The 19,777-nt window shown below is 42.2% G+C and overlaps 1 long non-coding RNA gene across 3 annotated transcripts in view; it reads right to left on the bottom strand.

Moving 5' to 3' along the window:
- The window catches only part of LOC125454644 (uncharacterized), a 64,067-nt gene that overhangs the window by 9,743 nt on the left and 34,547 nt on the right, over positions 1–19,777 (bottom strand). Inside the window, exon 4 of one of the 3 annotated variants that reach the window (XR_007248064.2) lies at positions 19,382–19,699. This is a non-coding gene — a long non-coding RNA (uncharacterized LOC125454644). Of the gene's footprint in view, positions 1–17,502; positions 19,700–19,777 lie in introns of those variants that run through there. The other 2 variants (XR_007248065.2, XR_009446122.1) reach the window with 2 other exon arrangements.

The following is a 19,777-nucleotide window of genomic DNA, read 5'->3' as shown; positions in this document are numbered from 1 at the left end:
GATTTATGATGCTGTTTTACATGAGTGTGATAAACCTTCATGTGGATTAATGTAATTGTGCATTCTGTCCATCTTTTAGTCTTCACACTCAGCCTCAAATCATGAGTTTCTTTTGTTCCCATACCGCATATATGTTTTTCTACAATTATAACTACAAATCAGTACAACTACTGATTTGTCACCTTAATCTAACATAATCCTGGTGTTAATACTATTGTGACTGGCTGTTGTATGGAAAGTGATGCAACTCACAGGTAGTAAAGTATTTAGGTATGGCCTGTCATTGGAGCATGACAGAAATTTCCAGTCGGGATGTTATGGCTCATAAAGAAAATTCTGGTGTGAACAAAAATTGGGATTTTAATTGTTAAACCCATTGTACTGTTCTCATCAATCATGGAAATTGTATCTTTTGCTTTCTGATTTTCAAATGTCTTTAAAATATAAATATTTTTGCTAAGCTGGTAAATGATATTCTGCAGTCTGGAAATAATGAGGCACCTGTAAGATTTGTTATCACATTAAACACTTCAGAAGTTCTTGTAAGTGATTCATAGCTTGAAACAATCCATCAATTCTGGATGCTAAAAGGTAACTAATATTTGGTTAAATTGAGACATGCTAGTGCAACAAAGCAAGAATCATAGAACATGGCCTAGCAACTGCTTAAAAATCTTGGCTCTTGGACAACTTTCCTTCAGTTCATGGTTCACTTCAAGTTCTTTACAGAATTATGATAACAGAAGATGTTGGAGATACTGCTATGATGAGTGATTGAATAGTTGCTAAAGCATTCACTAAAATGACGCGAATCAAGCACGGCTGAATTGATTTACAAGTATGATGAGACTTGCATCAGACTTGTAATATGATCCCACCCTGAAATAGGTAGAATATGACCAAACATGTGTGTTTGATCAACAGATTCCTCTTTTCTATTCGGTAGCACAAATGAAATTCTTTATATGTTGCTACAACCAAGTGAGAGGGTGAAACAGCTCCCCTCATTTTAACCCCCTGTGTTATTTCTTTTTTTTAGCATACAACTATATCATATTTCAATTACAATACAGTTACTAGTCAAAATCAAGATACCAGTTAGGGGGTTTCCTGTAACATAAAATGAAGGAATTCTACTACCTACTAATCCAGAGAAAAATACTGAATTGTTTTTTTCCAATATGGAGAAAAATACTAAATTATTTTCTTCCACTACACACTGAGAGTCGGGTATAAAATATCCAGTACATTTGGAAAATAATAAATATATAGCTGAAAATGTTCATGGAGTCTTTAAGTTGATATAGTTGAACCTGAGATCACAGTTGTTTAATTGTTGTTTTATTTCCTCAATAGTAACAAGATTTATATTTATCCTTAAGTTTTCAGTGAATTGATTTTTTCTGATTTGTTTGATCACTAATATTATCTTTTGAAATGTTGAAAAAGGAACAGGGAGACAGGCTTCTAGTCATTACTGCCACTAATCCATTTCCTTTCTCTCTTTGTGATGGTCTACCAAGCAGTTAATGAAATATGGTTCATCTGTGTATTCCTGAGTCTGACTCTGTTGTATTTTTAGTTGGGCAGTTGCAGGGAACCCTTACTTGTCAGTATGTGCAACTTCTCTTACAAATGTAAATTAAAATAGAGGACGTGAGTTTCTTGACTCAGTCTACTGCTTTCAATATATTTCAAGTAAATGGCGGACTCATTTAAATCAATTTAATTTGCTACATATCGGTTCCCTAAACTTTCCTCAGTCTGTGACCGGGTGATGATTGCAGACATTGCGACCCATGTTTCTTTATTTTGGAAGGTCTCAGATACTAAAATCAGACAGTGCAAGGTGAAAATTTATTGTCTGTATTTTACAACAATTGTGGCAAGATTTAGTTGGTAGGATGCATGCATCATTGTGTACTCTACTGTATGTTTGTTCTTGAAAACATAAGCATAAAACAGCACTTACATTTTAAACATCTTGAAAGGCACCATTTGATCACAGGATTGTTATGAAACAGGAGTGACCAGTTTAAGATAAGGACTGAAGTAAAGTTTCAAACTCGATCAGAATTGAAGCTCTGCCCATAGACCTCAACCTAGATGCACAAATGCAGATGTATCATGCATCAAGTAGGTCAATATTTATCATAACAGCCAACAAAGCTATTTTAGATAATACTATATGAACTGAAAGGAGGAAAACAAAAATGACACGTAAACATTTACTGGGTGGTCCAGTGAATGGCCTGAGATCATACTGTATATATGACAGGCAATGGTTGCACTCGTACTGCTGAAAATGTGAAATAAAGCAAAGTACTATGGAAGTGGTCTCACACCACTTAACTTCAATTCGGGCAAGTTCATGCTTGAATCAGGCTGCATTTTCTGCAGCAATTCAAACTGAAAATACTTTGTGTGGTATGCCAGAATTCAGAAAATATAACACATAGAATAGGCTACTTCACACTAAGCATTTTGAACTTCCCATATCTTTAGTGGCAAAATAGCATTTGCTATCTTACCCACTTTAACTGATAAGGAGTCATCTGAATGATTCTGCCATGGTGATAAGCAGTATCAGTTCTTTACTTCCTACTCCTGCTAGCAATAATTGAGTGAACATTTTGAATGCCAGATTAAAAATAGAAAAGCTCAGTGATACAAACACTTGCCGAGATTTTGTCTAGGTCAGTGCAGTGCTAAAATTATGATGATTAAGAAGGTGCAGCTTTTGTTGCACAACATTCAAGAGTGAAGGCGTGATCACATTGTTTCCTTTGTGCTTTAAAAAAATGTAAAAACACCAGAATTAAGTATTCGCTGTTATTACCCGATGGTACCAGTGTCATGAACAAAATGTCATTTTCTTCCCCAACACTCTACATGCCCTGTGTTTAATAAAGGATAATGATGGTATCTCAATGCTTCATCTAGTAGTTTGCCAACAAATTAGGCCGGGCCCATTTAAACTAGCTCCCTGAAAAAAAAGAGAAGACTTGTGTTTATATGCCATCTTTCACAAACTTAGTGCTTTATGGCTAACAAAGTAATTTGAATATAGCAGCTAATTTGCACACAGTGTAATTCCATAATAACATACGAAATAGGAGCAGGAGTAGGTCATCTGGCTTGTTGAGCCTGCTCTGCCGGTCAATAAGATCACAGCTGATCTTTTTTGTGGACTCAGCTCCACCTACCCGCCCACTCACCATAACCCTTAATCCCTTTACTGTTCAAACGTCTATCTTCACCTTAAACACATTCAATGAGGTAGCCTCAACTGCTTCACTGGGCAGAGGGTTCCACAGATTCACTACCCTTTGGGAGAAGAAGTTCCTTCTCAGCTCCGTTCTAAATATAAAACTTGTAAATATCAGTCAGATAATTAAAATATAGATGTATAGAAAGTAGAACAGGAATAGGCCATTTGGCCCTTCAAGCCTACTCCACTACTCAGTATGATCATAGCTGATCACCGAACTGAGCACCCTGTTCCTGCTTTCTCTCCAAATCCTTTGATCTCTTCATACCTATGAACTATATCTAACTCCTTGTTGAAAATGTTCTGCATTTGAATTCCATAGGATCACTACTCTGTAAGTAAAGTAAGCTGTCCCCATCTCAGTCCCAAGTTGCCTACCTTGTTCCCTTGTACTGTGGCCCCTGGTTCTGGACTTCCTGGTCATCAGGAACAGCCTCTCTGCATTTACTGTGTCTAGTTCTGTTAGATTTTTACAGGTTTCTATGTAATTTCCCCATCAACGGTAATTTCCAATGAGTCATGTCCCCAGCCGCAGGTGGGATGTTGGTTGCTGTGGTTACTTTCTTAAGGAGGCAAATGCGATTCTCTGTGGAGAATGAACAGCACCTAGCTCAGGAGGGATGTCACAGCCTTGGGGCCTCTCAGAGTGTGTGGGCTACACAGGATGACCACAGCTTTTTGGCCCTTACCCTATTTCCTAGATTTTTAAGATGCAGATTCTGGATGTCACAGGACACTGTGACAGAACTCTGCTGGATGCCGAAGCTGAGAAGTGGGAGGCCATCCTCTGCTGGTGGCTGTGTAGGTCACAGTGTTTTATGTAACGCTGTCCTTCCCGGGAGCAATAGAAGACCCATATGGGATCTCTCAGTCATGCGCCCGCAAGCCCACCAGGATGGTGACTGATGCCATCTGGGCAAGATCACATCAGTTCCTTTTAGTTCCCAATCACAGGGTCAGCAGCCCGGGCAGTAATATTGGGGAACGTAGCTGGCTTTCCCCCTGGTACAGTGTGCTGCTGTCTGTAAATGAATGGCACTGAGAGGGCTGTATCATAACTATGGGGAGGCGATGGCCTAGTGGCTGGACTGTTAATCCAGAGACCCAGATAACATTTTGAGGATCTAGGTTTGAATCCCATCACGGCAGATGGTGGGATTAGAATTCAATGAATATCCGGAATTAAGAACCTAATATTGACCGTGAATCCATTGTCAATTGTCGGGAAAATCCATCTGGTTTACTAATACCCTTTAGGGAAGGAAACTGCTGTCCTTACTAGTTCTGGCATCCATGTGACTTCAGGTCTGCAGCATCGTAGTTGACTCTTAAATGCTTTCTTGGAAATTAGGGATGGACAATAAACGCTGCCTGGCCAGTGACACCCTCATCCTGTGAATGAATAAAAGGAGAAAAAATATAACTGTGGAATTCATCACCAGGAAGGGATACCACTCCATTGATGCTCAGGTGATCTGTGAGGACTACTACCACTTCCCCAAAGTGTGTGCCCACTACCCTGGCAGCTGCTACCACTTCTACACCTTGCATCACTCTCACATAATTGGTGTGTATCGGGGTCAAGGCTGGTTACTGAAGAACAAGGGCTAACCACTGTGACCGTGGCTGATGACACCATTGCATAGTTCGCTGACTGATGTGGAGCATAGATACAGGTACAATGCTGCCCAGGTTTCATTGTAGCAGAGTTAATCTAGGGACAGGAAAAGAGTGTGACATGGGTAGTTAAACAGTTACTAGGGTGAGAGTATAGGGTTATATGTGCAAGAGAGTGTCAGCTACGCTGGTTATGTGCCGGTGAGCAGTATGACTTTGTCATTGCTGTGCCATGATGTTGCCAGTGAGATGATTTGCCAGATGGCCAACACTTGTTGAAGTGCACAGCAATCTTTCGAAGATGGCTAGGGAAACCAGTCTTTCAGTAGGATATCTATTGATTGGTCAGCCGCTCGTGAACCAGCATGTGGTAAGAGTGAAATAGAATCAGATGTGAGGGATGCCATACTGGTGGACTAGGAAGTTAATGCAGCATGTCTCATCAAGAAAAAGCAAGAAATCTCACCAGACTTTGCAGTGAAAAACCTCTAAACAACTCAAAGCATCTTGGTCTTAGCCAAAAATATGTAAGGCTCAGTCTATAGTTTCATGTCAGGACAGTGAGTATCTTGCACGTGATGCTGTTCCCTTATATCTGCCACCCTTGTCATTCTAGATGGTGATGTGTTTGCAAAGTGTTGTCCAAAACAGCCTTGGTGAATTTCTACAGTGGATTCTGCAGATAGTGCACACTGCCGTTACTGAGTGTCGGTGGTGGAGCGAGTGGATGTTTGTGGGTATGGTGGTGGTCAAATGAGCTGCTTTGTCCTGGATGCTTAAGATTTCTTAAGTGCAATTTTCTTAAGTGTTATTGGAGGTGCACTCTACTGGACAAATGGGGAGTATTCCATCGCATGTCTGCCTTGTGGCTTTTAGCTGGGGGACAGAATTTGGGGAGTCAGTTGGTGAGTTATGTGTCACAGGATTCCTAGCATCTGTCCTGTTCTTATGGCTGCAGTACTTACTAAATAGCTCAGTTCAGTTTCTGGTCAATGGCAGCTCCCAGGACGTTGGAGGACTCAGTGATAGTAACACCACTGATTGTCTCTTGTTGAGGATGGTTTATTGTGTGCCACTTTTGTGGTACCAGCATTATTTGCTACTCTCAGCCCAAGCCTGGATATTGACCAGGTCTTGTTGCATCTGAACTTGGACAGTATCTGAGGAGCTATGAATGGTGCTGAAGATTGTTCAATATCCCCACTTCTGCCCTTGTAGTGCTGGGAAGGTCTTTGATGAAGTAACTAAAGATACTTGGGCCTAGGGCATTGCCTTGAGGAACTCCTATAGAGATGTCCTGAAGCTGAAATAACTGACCTCCACCAACCACAACTAACTTGCTTTGCACCAGGTATCACCACAAACAACAGAGAATTTCCTGATTTCTATTGACTTTAGTTTTGCTAGGGCTCCTTGATGACACACTCGATCAAATGTAGCCTGATGTCAATGATAATCATTCACACTTCAAGTCTGAAATTCAACGATTCTTCCCATGTTTGAACCAAGACTCTAGCGCAGTCAAGAGTTGAGTGGTCCTGGTGAAGCCCAAACTGAGCATCCGTGAGCAGATTATTGCTAATTAAGTGCTGCTTGATAGCACTATCGATGATCCTTTCCAACACTAAAAGTGATGACTGTTGTATGTTTACCTTGTTTTTAAGAGAACACACCTTTAAGGACTTCTACTGTGTTTATAAAATTTGTGACTCTTCCAGGCACTTAGTTAGCTATGGCTCTGTATGTTGTAGACCACGTTAATCAGTTGGTTTGTTGAAATATTTGCTTCATTGCTTGGAATGCATTTTACTGCCCTAAATAAAAACTTAACCATGGAGTTAATCCATCCCTGACAGTGTAAAGTCTGCATCTTTTTATTTTTCTCCATTTTAGATTGTGACCTAAAATGGAAAAAGATACTGCTGTAAATAAAAAAAACACTGAAGAAGTTGCTGCACTTTTACAGAAATCAATGGGAGTTGTTTTTACGCCGCTGCTTTGTTCAAGCAGCAGGCCATGATCTGTGTGCACTTGCAGAGTGAGTTCATCTCGAGACTAAATTGCATGAACCAATCAGGACCAGTTGTGGAGATCAGGAGACATCAGCATGACAACACTCTCCGATTGGCTTGTGGGCTGGTAAACAGAGAGTATGTGAATATTGCAGCGGCAGTAGCCTACAGACTGCAACAGATAAAGGGTCTTCTCTCTTTCTCTCCCTGTGCAATGAAGTAGCCAAAACCTAAAAGATAGCTATTCTCACCTACCACTTGCTGGATGCCCTTGCCTCAAACCAGTGATTGAAAGACTGAGAGACTGCATGTCCCGCAGGCCCGACCAGTCCCCCTCCACCGACACCCTCATCCGCCTAGCTAAACTTGTCCTCACCCTCAACAACTTCTCTTTCGATTCCTCCCACTTCCTACAGACAAAGGGGGTGGCCATGGGCACCCGCATGGGCCCCAGCTATGCCTGCCTCTTTGTAGGTTACGTGGAACAGTCCCTCTTCTGCACCTACACAGGCCCCAAACCCCCCCTCTTCCTCCGTTACATTGATGACTGTATCGGCGCAGCCTCTTGCTCCCCAGAGAAGCTCGAACAGTTCATCCACTTCACCAACACCTTCCACCCAACCTCAAGTGCACCTGGGCCATCTCCAACACATCCCTCACCTTCCTGGACCTCTCAGTCTCCATCTCAGGCAACCAGCTTGTAACTGATGTCCATTTCAAGCCCACCGACTCCCACAGCTACCGAGAATAGACCTCCTCCCACCCACCCTCCTGCAAAAATTCCATCCCCTATTCCCAATTCCTCCGCCTCCGCCGCATCTGCTCCCACGATAAGACATTCCACTCCCGCACATCCCAGATGTCCAAGTTCTTCAAGGACCGCAACTTTCCCCCCACAGTGGCCGAGAACGCCCTTGACCGCGTCTCCCACATTTCCCGCAACACATCCCTCACACCCCGTCCCCGCCACAACTGCCCAAAGAGGATCCCCCTCATTCTCACACACCACCCCACCAATCTCCGGATACAATGCATCATCCTCCGACACTTCCGCCATCTACAATCCGACCCCACCACCCAAGCTATTTTTCCATCCCCACCCTTGTCTGCTTTCCGGAGAGACCACTCTCTCCGTAACCCCCTTCGCTCCACACTGCCCTCCAACCCCAACACACCCGGCACCTTCCGCTGCAACCGCAGGAAGTGTTACACTTGCCCCCACACCTTCTCCCTCACCCCTATCCCAGGCCCCAAGATGACTTTCCATTTTAAGCAGATGTTCACCTGCACATCTGCCAATGTGATATACTGTATCCATTGTACCTGGTGTGGCTTCCTCTACATTGGGGAAACCAAGCGGAGGCTTGGGGACCGCTATGCAGAACACCTCCGCTCGGTTCGCAATAAACATCTGCACCTCCCAGTCGTGAACCATTTTAATTCCCCCTCCCATTCTTTAGATGACATGTCCATCATGGGCCTCCTGCAGTGCCACAATGATGCCACCCGAAGGTTGCAGGAACAGCAACTCATATTCCGCTTGGGAACCCTGCAGCCCAATGCTATCAATGTGGACTTCACCAGCTTCAAAATCTCCCCTTCCCCCACTGCATCCCAAAACCAGCCCAGTTCGTCCCCTCCCCCACTGCATCATACAACCAGCCTAGCTCCTCCCCTCCCCCCACTGCATCCCAAAACCAGCCCAGCCTGTCTCTGCCTCCCTAACCTGTTCTTCCTCTCACCCATCCCTTCCTCCCACCCCAAGCCGCACCTCCATTTCCTACCTACTAACCTCATCCCACCTCCTTGACCTGTCCATCTTCCCTGGACTGACCTATCCCCTCCCTACCTCCCCACCTATACTCTCCTTTCCACCTATCTTCTTTTCTCTCCATCTTCGGTCCGCCTCCCCCTCTTTCCCTATTTACTCCAGAACGCTCACCCCATCCCCCTCTCTGATGACGGGTCTAGGCCCGAAACGTCAGATGCTGCTGGACCTGCTGTGTTCATCCAGCTTCACACTTTATTATATTGAAAGATTGAACTGTTTGTGTACTAGTTGTTCTGTATCTGCAATAAAAGAAAAACTGAGAAAACTTAGAAAGATCAGAGATCAGAAGGACTTGATGACCAAAAAGGATGTCTCATTGAATCCTGAGGTCTGGTCCTGTTGAACTGAATTCCCCCAGTATTGGTTTTTCTCAACCAATAACATCCAACTGCCTGTATGTGTGTGGGGGGGATTAAGATGGGGATTCACATTCCGTTGAGAACATTTATATGTAAACAATTCATAATTTGTTTCCCCATGGTTAGAACTGATGTCTTTGTAACGAATAATAGTTTCTCATTAAGTACAGACCCCTGATTGGTGTTTTCTGTTAAGCTGAAATAATGAGACAGAGAAACGGAACTTATTGAGTAATTTGGTTCAATTTTAAAATTTTCTGACAAATCCATGAGTCATGGGGCGCAGGCATCAGGACACCTTCGAAGTGAATCATGACAGAAATGACTGAATAATAGACCATTACAATTAATATGACAGAAGTCGGAGTGGATGGTGAGGGCAATGGAAGCAGGTTACATTAATGAAGCAATGAAGTTCACAGAAAAGAAACTTTTCCTTCACAGCTCTAAGGTGTTCCAAAGCATGTCACAGCCTATGAAATACTTTATCGAGGACAGCACTGTGGGCTTGGTTCATGTCAAACATGCTTGTAAGAAGTGTTCTTCACCCCTCATGAGAAACACATCTCTTTTCTGCATGGGATTCAGAATTGGTGAAATTCAGAGGTCACTGAGCTCAGTAAAGCTGGGAGGTGAGGGAAATGCTTCCTTTCTGATTTAAATATCCGACTGAAGAAAGCATTCCTGCACTTCAGTACCATCATGAAATCATTTATATCCAATTCAATTAAGGGCTTGGTTTAAATCCAATGTGAAAAGACAAATGACAACGATCTTGTGGATATGGGTTCAAATCTTGTCTTATCTGATGCTAAAATTCAATCAAAACTCTGGAATAAACAGCTGGGTTGTAAACTCAGCTGGCTTACTTTAGGGAAGGAAATCTGTCATCCTTACCTGATCTGGTCCTCATGTAACTCTAGAACAACAGCAATGTGGTTTTCTTCTAGGTAATTAGGGATAGCCAACAAATGTTGGCTTAGCCAGTGACATCTCTGTCCCATGAGTGAATTAAAACAATACAAATGTGCCTGAGATGACAAGCACAAAACAACACAGTATTGCAATGGATTTCTATATTTTCTAATCAATCTGTTCAGAGATGTTAATACACACCTCCTGAGATAGGGACACAGCCACTGCACCACATGAGCCCCCTTGAAATCGGCTTAACACTGAAGCAATTCAGTGAGATGTTTCTATTAGAAAAAACTGCTTGACTGGCATATGGAACAAGAATTTCATGGAAGACACATTTCTGCTGAAAATGCACAAATTTGTTCCATTAAATTTAATGCATTAACAAAGTGAAGCGTTGCAAATTATAGACAGAATTAAGTGCAGGTTATTTCATCAGAGCAAAGCTTATAGTGTGGCTAATGGAAAATTATTTGCACTGATTATTGTGATGATGCAAGTTTAAATTAAACACAGAAAAAGATTAACCTATCAGTAAATTGAATTTGGAATTCTTTATGAGCAGTTCCTTGAGGTACAGATTGGCACTTTGAGCATTGTTAAAATGGCATGATTGTGTACTTGACTTCTTTGAATAGATATACAGTGTGAAATGCAGTCCACAGTAAATTGTCTATTCATTTATCATTTCAATTTTAGTTCAGCAAAAAAGAAAGTACATCAATTGAGCAATTAATATCTCCTTTGAATTCAGTCTGCTAAGGCTAGCTTTATTGCCATATCTCATGAACGCCATCCAGCAGATGGCTTCCCACTTCATTGATCAGATTGGACCATGTGGTGCAGGGAGTCCAACAGCGCTGTTGGGTTGGGAGTTCAGGGATTTTGACTTAATAAAACTGCAGGAACACCGATGTTTATCCCAGCTGGAATGGTTTGCATCTTGGGAGTTCAAGCTTTGCCTATGTTGCTGTTGTTCAGGAAGGCTTGATAGGTGATGTTATGGGTAGGGGCTGGTTATGTGCAGTATAGAACATCTTGCTGAAATCAACAATTTCAAGCCTTTGGATATGACCCAAAGTAAAGAGGCTGATGTTGTAACTAACAGGTTAGCACACGTATGAAATGATTTGGCTCTTCTGACTTTAAACACTAATTTGTTTACATTGCATTATGAACATAGGGTAGAATTTCTTATTTTGGCAGTAGGGAGCGGGGGAGTGTAAAATAGATGCGATTGGATGGAGAGGGAAATCAGGAGAGTTGTACAGCAGGCAGCTGAATCTGCAATCCTTGTTTCACATCCCCACTCAAAAGTAAAAGTTCTGTGCATTATTTGCAGCATCAGCAATGTCCTATTCTATAAAGATTGAACTGGAATATGATAAAAGCCACACCGTTTTAAAACTACACATTTGACAGTGACAAATTCATGTCACACCTGCGGTGTTGCATCAATGTTAGATTTCCTTCCCACAAATGTACAGGCAGACATCATACGAAAAAGATTTTGACCAGACAAGGGTAGTAGGTGATGCACTGGGATAGTTGACATGTTGTGTGTATACACAACATAAATTTGGGAGTTTCCATTAGTGTATGGCATCTTTGCCTTCATTGGTCAGAGGACTGACTATAGGAGTTGGGACATCATGTTACAGCTGTACACAATATTGGTGAGGCCAGTTTTGGTGTACTGTGTACTGTTCAGGTCACCCTGCCACAGGAAGGACATTATCAAAGTGGAAAGGGTACAGAAAAAATGTAGAAGGATGTTACCAGGACTGGAGGGTTTAAGTTAGAAGGAGAGACTGGATAGGCAGGGACTTCTTTCCCTGGAGTGTAGGAGATTGAGGGGTGACCTTATAGAGATCGATAAAATCATGAGGTGCATAGGCAATGTGAATTGCAAAGGTCTTTCCCCAGGGTCAGGGAGTTCAAAACAAGATGGCATAATTTTAAGGTGGGAGGGGAAAGATTTAGAAGGAATCTGAGGGGCAACTTTATCACAAGGAGGGTGGTTCATATGTAGAATGAACAGAGGATGTGGTAGATGTGGGTTCAGGTACAACATTTGAAAGACATTTGAAGAGGTACATGAATATGAAAGACTTAGACAGATTTGTGCCAAACACAGGCAAATGGCATTAGTTCAGTTTGTGAAAACCAGCATGGATGAGTTAGACTGAAGGTTTGTTTCCATGCTGAATGGCTCTATTATAGTTGGTCTGGATTGCAGACTGTTACCTCTGACTACAAGATTCTATCTCTGATGTCCAGCTTTCTACAACAAACATGTGGCTAGAAGATGTGCAGGATATTTTAACTCAGAAGAGATGAGGTACAGACTCCTTTCGAAGCCCAGATATCCCAGCTCCTCCCAGACATTTTCAAACTCCTCATCCCCCTGAAGTCAAGGTGAGGGGGAATTTCAAACTGGAATCAATGTTGCACCATGTATTCCCCACATTCAGTAATCCTCTGACATGCTTAAGGCCCACCACCATAGTATCAGGGCAGGACGGTGGTTCAGTGGTTAGCACCAGGGACCCAAGTTCAATTCCAGCCTTGGGCGACTGTCTATCTGGAGTTTGTACATTCTTCCTGTGTCTGTATAGGTTTCCTTCCGCAGCCCAAAGACCTGCAGCTTAGGTGAATTGACCATGCTAAATTGCCCATCTAGTGATGTGCAGGGAAGGTGGATTGGCCACGGGAAATGCAGGGTTACAGGATAAGGGAGGGGAGGCTCTTCAAGAGGGTCGGTGTGGACTTGCTGGGATAAATGGCCTGCGTCCACACTGTAGAGATTCTATGATGAGAAACAGAAAGTTCTGACAGGCCTAGCAATATCTGTGGAAAGAAAGCAGAGTTAATGCTTCAGGTCCAGTGACCCTTCTCCAGAACTGAATACTGTCAAATGCTGTTATCAAAACTTAGGCCTGATTTTCTGAGGTGCTTTGATGGTGATTCATTTTAAAGCACCTGTGAAGACATGTCAATTTCATAACTTTTGCATATTGTAAAGAACCTGCTGACCTAAAATGAAGATTTGGCAGTGACATTATGCTGCCGGCCTTGTCAGTAGCAATGTCAGCCCAGTTATAACTCCACCATCCCACCACCTCCCCTCAAGTATTTTGGATAGCCCAAGTGTTTGTCATTTATCATGCAATCTTTCTGGAGCTGCTCCAATATTGGAAAGCATCTCAAAACAACTTTATATATTTCTATAAAGGTTTTGACTATGGGATTTTTTGGGTATATATTAACTGAACTTGCGGTTTATACACTCCTCTAATTTATTTCTGTGAAAAACTGGATTCTAGTATATTGGCTCATTTCTGAAACTGGTTGATAAAACATACAAAAAATGTAAACCTTTCATGACCTTAAGGAATCCTAAAACAGAAAATGAAGTGCGTGCGTTGTTGTATTAAAGAAGCCTAGAGTAACCCAGCCAATTGCACACAGTAATCTCCACATATGACACATTGGTTGAGAGATACATGTTTGATTGTGTTCCTTGTGTGGGTCGTCAGGCATTGATACAAGCTCAGGCTAGGCTTCTTAGCAAATACTCATCTACGTTTATTGTCAAACTGGTGCATGATGGTAAGGCTACAGAGCAGGAGGCTTTGGGTTTTACTGGATCCAACTTCATCTTGTAATGTGTGATCTTCCATAGTTCAGGTGGAAACATGTTGCTGGTGCAGAGCAGAGGGCATTTTTACAGCATTTGACAGTGCTGTGCTTAATTTCAAACTGATACTATGTGTAAGCAAAACCTTCAGTCACAGTCTGCAGACACCACATTCACCTTATCTGTTAAAACCCAAGAAATTATTTATTAATTGAAAAGTATTAGTGAAGCTTATAGGTGGTAATAAATATTATTAGGAGCCTGGGGATTTATTATTATGGATGAATTAGATAGCTTAATTAATTAAGGCACAATAAAGATGGCAAGTTAGGTGAAGTATTGCAGTTGTAGAATGTGGATGCTCCTTGTATCACAAATGAAATGTGCTCAGTGTTCGCAGCGAAGAAACTTTGGCTATGAATTGGATACTGATTTGCAGACATTGGAAGTCACAACAGGGCTGGTAAAAGTTACTTACATACTTTTGATCCTGGACGTGGCCACACTTCTCAGAATAGGGTCTGCTGATTTAGTCAGTGGTCAGGGACAGGAAGGTGTGTCTGCAAGTGAGACACTCAAGATAGATGTGAAATGAACTGCAACTCATTCACCCAGTTTATTATAAAAATATAGCAACCCCAACGACAAAAGATATAATGGACTTTACTGAATCATAGACACACTGGAAGAAAACATCCACTGTTTGTGAAGTGTAATTAAAAATTAAAAACCCACTCTTGGTATTTATTGCATAGCCGCTGTCCCATCATAGGTGGTGGAAGTACTCTGATCATTCTTTGTGATGTTAACTAACAGTGACATCGAAGAAGATTGCAGGATTTACCACAATGCTGTAGTTCAGAGGTCATTCATTGACATTTACACGTGCATAGTTTAGGGTGCCATTTGAACTGGTCTAATTGTGATCCACCTTCCTACTGTATTTTAATTCAACTTATCCTATATGCAAGGCACTCTTTGCCACTACAGAAAAGAGCAGTATAGAGTCATGCAGCATGGAAACAGACCCTTCAGTCCAATTCATCCATGCTGACCAAACATCCCTAACTGACCTAGACCTATTTGTCAGTATTTAGCCCATATCCCTTTAAGCATTCCCTATTCATGTACCCATCCAGATGCCTTTTAAATGTTGTAATTGTACCCATCTCCACCATGACCTCTAGCAGTCTGCTCCATACACGCACCACATGCTGCGTGAAAAAGTTACCTCTCAGGTCTATTTGAAATCTGTTCGCTCTCACCTTAAACCTATATCCTCTAGTTTTGGATTCCCCACCCTAGGAAAAAGTCCTTTGCAGTTCACCGTATCCATGCTCCTTATGATTTTATAAACCTCTATGTGGTCACCGCTCAATCTTCAATGTTGCAGGGAAGAAAGCTCCACCCTATTCAGCCCATCCTTTTAACTCAAATCCTCCGGTCCTGGCAACATCCTTGAAAATCTTTTCTGCATCCACTCAAGTTTAGCAACATCCTCTCTTTAGAAGGATGACCAAAATTGTACGCAGTATTCCAAAAGTGGACTGAGCAATGTCCTGTACAACCACAACACGATATCACAACTCGTGTACTGAATGTTATGACCAATGAAGGCAAGCATGCCAAATGCCTTCTTCAACACCCTGTCTACCCACAACTCCACTTTCAAGTAGCTATGCACATGAACCCTTAGGTCACTTTGTTTGGTAACACTCCTCAAGATCTTACCATCAGCTGTTTAAGTCCTGCCCTGTTTAAGTCTGCCAATGCTGATAAAACAGATGACAGTCAGAGGACACGGTACAACAGAAGACACTAGCAGTGCTACCTTTCTTGAAAAATATATCAGAAATGACAACCAGGCTCCTCAGACCACAGAGGATCATGATTGCACTGCGTCAACACTGCATCAAATGCTATCAAGGACTAAAGGCCCCATACTGGCAGTAACAGGGCTAATGTGATATACAGAATCCCATACAGCGAGCGTAATAAACATTCCAGTAGACAAACAGGGAGGAAAATGTTGACCAGAATACACAAACACCAACTGGCAGTAAAGACACAACCAATAGGGGTGGTGCGGTGGCTCAGTGGTTAGCACTGCAGCCTCAGAGCGCCAGGGACCCAGGTTCGATTCCAGCCTCGGGCGACTGTCTGTGTGGAGTTTGCACATTCTCCCCGTGTCTGCATGGGTTTCCTCCGGGTGCTCCAGTTTCCTCCCACAGTCCAAAGATGTGCAGGCTAGATGGATCGGCCGTGCTAAATTGCCTGTAGTGTTCAGGGGTGTGTGGGTTATAAGGGAATGGGCCTGGGTGGGATGCTTCAAAGGGTGGTGTGGACTTGTTGGGCCAAAGGGCCTGTTTCCACACTGTAGGGAATCTAATCTAATCTAATCAATATTCACTTGTCTTGATACACACAGATAATGGAGGCCATCAGTTTGACTGTGACAAAATGACTATACTGGGACAAGTGAACACCAGATATGCAAGAGAATTTCTGGAGGCCTGGTTTTCTGGTACTCAACTCGGGACTCCATTAACAAACACACAGAAGTAGATCCTGTATACAGACAACTGCTAAAAAACAGAACCGGAAATGACAAGACCCACCGTACCAGGGGATCATACAAATTTGGAATGGAGCAGAATACCAACGTTTCGATTAGAGGTCGCATTGATGATGTTGCCTAGAATGGTAACAAAACATCTGCACACCATGGCTCAGCGAGCAAACAAACAACTGTATCCACAACCTGAACTGCAAATTTTCGCTCTGAGGTAGTCCTTTTCACTATCCACTACACCACCTATTTTCATGTCATTTAGAAATTTAGTAACCATACCACTCATATTCACATCCAAATCATTTATATAATGAAGAAAAGCAATGGACCCATCACCAATCCTTGTGGCATACTACTGGTCACATGCCTCCAGTCTGAAAAACAACCCTCCACCACTACCCTCTGTCTCTTAACTTCAAGCCAATTTTGTATCCAGTTCGCTAGCTGCCCTGAATTCTATGTGATCTAACCTTACTAACCAGTCTACCATACAGAACTTTGTTGAATGCTTTGCTGAAATCCATATTGACAACGTCCGCCATTCTGCCTTCATCAATCTTTTTGTTACGTCTTCAAAAAACTCAATCAAGTTAGTGTGACATTGTTCCCATGCTGCCTTTCCTTAATCAGTCCTTGCCTTTCCAAAAACAAACATGGAACAAGGAGCCCCAAATTCAACACAGCAAAGCTCATGGAAGCTTTACTGTACTTTATCTAGTTAATCTGCTGGGTGATCAATCCATATAGTAACCATAGAACCTTGCCTGGTGTAATTAAATATAACTCAGAAGAGGGTCTTTGAATGCTTGAGATCAAATCCCACCAGGCACAGAGGTGTGTCACAACATGTTCAAACAGGTTGATTAATAATAATTTACCCATCATGAGTTAGAAAAAGCCAAATACAATAAGTTTCCAGATCTGTATTGTAGAGAGTTGCAATTCTAAACCTTGTATTCACACCAATTGTGCTGATGTTTCATCCAAGTTTCAAACACCATTCAATGTTTATTACCCAAAGCAATCTCACAGAAACATCTTTTAGCTCAACTCCCTACATCTCTAAACCTGCTCCCCATGAATGTCTGGTTTTATTTTTATCAAATGAGGGAAAGTCTCTGCTCATTCCCACACAGGTCACTATCATTAAAGGGAGATGTTTTTAATGGGGCCATTCTTTGAGATTAATGTACTCATTGATCTGTGACTGACATATGGGCCCTTAATGTGTCTGCCACTGTTGGACACAGATTGGGATCAATGATGCAATTTATTACAAGCTTCAGTGAGTGTTAAACAACAATCATTTTTATGACTTTATTGAACCAATCAATTTGTTCCAGCTTCTTAATTCCAAGATGTAAGTTATTTTACACGTATGAGTCCTTAGCAAGAAGACTTTAGGGCAAAAGAATCCAAAGCAAACCCCAAGAGAAATGAACTGTGTGATTGCAATTATAAGACTGTAAATGGAAACATCGGAGCGGTTTGGGTTGGGGTGGGGAGAGGAGTCGGCCTTTCAGTTGATCATGTCTCTTTAGTTTTTAAATGGTATGATGGCTGATTGGAGAGGTATTTGTCCCTGTGAGATATAATTAGTTTTATTGGGTGATAAAGGCCAAAAAGTGTTGACACTCTAAATCTCAGTAGAATGCAATCCTGGGGGTTGCAAAGGGATTTCACGTCATTGTGCCTTTCATCACTACATCTGGCTATGTCTTGGAAGTATAATCCCCAGTATTTACCTGAGTCAAACAGTCAGAAAATCTACCTGCTATCAACAAGATGCTCAGGCCTCTTATGAAATCAAATGAAATAAAAAGTACTTTGTGCTCCTCTGATGCTGCTTGGCCTGCTGTGTTCATCCAGCCTCACACTTTGTTATCTCGGATTCTCCAGCATCTGCAGTTCCCATTATCTCAAATATAAAGTACTGGTTCATTGCCCCTCCTTTAGAATCCTTTCTCTTCTCTATGCCTAAGTCCATGCCTGGCCACAAATAACAACCCATCTCAACACCTCACTGCAGGCTATCCCCCACTAGGGCTCATTTGTCCATGTCTGAGGTCAGAATTCAATTTCTCAACCATTGTAAACATATCTAGCCTGTGCTGAATCTACAGGAGCTCTGGTGTAGAGAGAACACCCACCTTCTCAGATAGTTGAGCTGTGTATATTGAAGTGTTGATATTAGCAAAAAACAGGCTGAATCACCTTCCATTCCTATGAAATGGCTCTCAGTTCCAGACTTCCATTAAAAAGTAAAAACACAGAAAAAGTTTTACAGCATTAAAGTCAACTCAGAACTATCAACCCATGAAGACCTTCAGAATTAGGGTGACATGGTGGCTCAGTGGTCAGCACTGCTGCTTCACAGCACCAGGGACCCAGGTTCAATTCCACCCATGGGGGACTGTGGAGTTTGCACATTTTCCCTGCATCTGTGTGGGTTTCCTCGCACAGTCCAAGGATGTGCACTTTAGGTGGATTGTCCATGTTAAATTGCTCATGGTGTCTAGGGATGTACAGGCTAGGTGGATTAGCCATGGGAAATGCAGGGTTATAGGGGTGAGGTGTGTCTGGGTGTGATGCTCTTTGGACAGTTTGTGCAGACGCAATTTGCTGAATGGCCTACTTCCACACTGTAGGGATTCTATTCTAAGCTATGGAATATGTGACTCAAACAATGCAAAGCTTTCTGAAGCTCTGTGAACATTTTGAGTGAAGAAGACTTTGACAAAAAAGGTGAAACCTTTGGGCTGACACCAACTTTGCCAATGAACTTTCCAGTAATTGAGGCAACAGAGAAGCCTCCAGGGTTCAATATTGCTTGAAAAGTGTGGCCTGCACCCAAAAGGACCACCACTTATGATGCAAGGATATCACATGTTCCTTCACTAACGGCATTGCAAGGGCAGCTCAGCATTGAGTGCTGATCATCTGGATTAGCTTGCTCACCACAATGTGAACGAATTCAATGTAGCTGATAAACATTTGTTGCAGGATTCAAGGTAATCCACCAAACAACAGACAGCACTGTGATGCACCTGCCCAGTTTGGATTTAGACTTGACCAGCTGCTAACTGCCACACACAAGAGGATGATCCTCGTGGGAGCTTCCTAATGTGCATGTCCTTGTATGGGATAGAAAGAATACCAACCTTGTGCAGCCAGAGGGTCCCTGACAATAGATGTCCTTCCCACGATATATGATCGAATTTGGAGGAACCTATAAGGTCTTCTCGGGACATTTTCAATACAAGTTTGAAACAGTTTATTTGTATTTCACCTTGTACGTAACACACTCCTGCACATGTGTAGAATACAAATGCATGAAGCCTTACTGACTTGTTTCCATCCTGTAAAATGCTTTGGCTCTGGACAGACATGTTCTTTCAGCTTGAGAGTGATTGGATCCATTTATTGATCTCCAAAAGCTTAAAAGTAATTGAGTAAAGAAAACAGCGAACGGTGGAAATCTGTAATAGAAACAGAATAAATGAGAGATGAAACTGGACAGTATCTGTAAAAGAAATGTTGGCATTTTGGCTTGTCAC

This window comes from Stegostoma tigrinum, chromosome 9 (assembly GCF_030684315.1).
Source record: "Stegostoma tigrinum isolate sSteTig4 chromosome 9, sSteTig4.hap1, whole genome shotgun sequence".
In the NCBI taxonomy this organism is placed as follows: Eukaryota; Metazoa; Chordata; class Chondrichthyes; order Orectolobiformes; family Stegostomatidae; genus Stegostoma; species Stegostoma tigrinum.
Note: the sequence above shows the minus strand (reverse complement) of the source record. Positions and strands in the feature narration are given on the sequence as shown.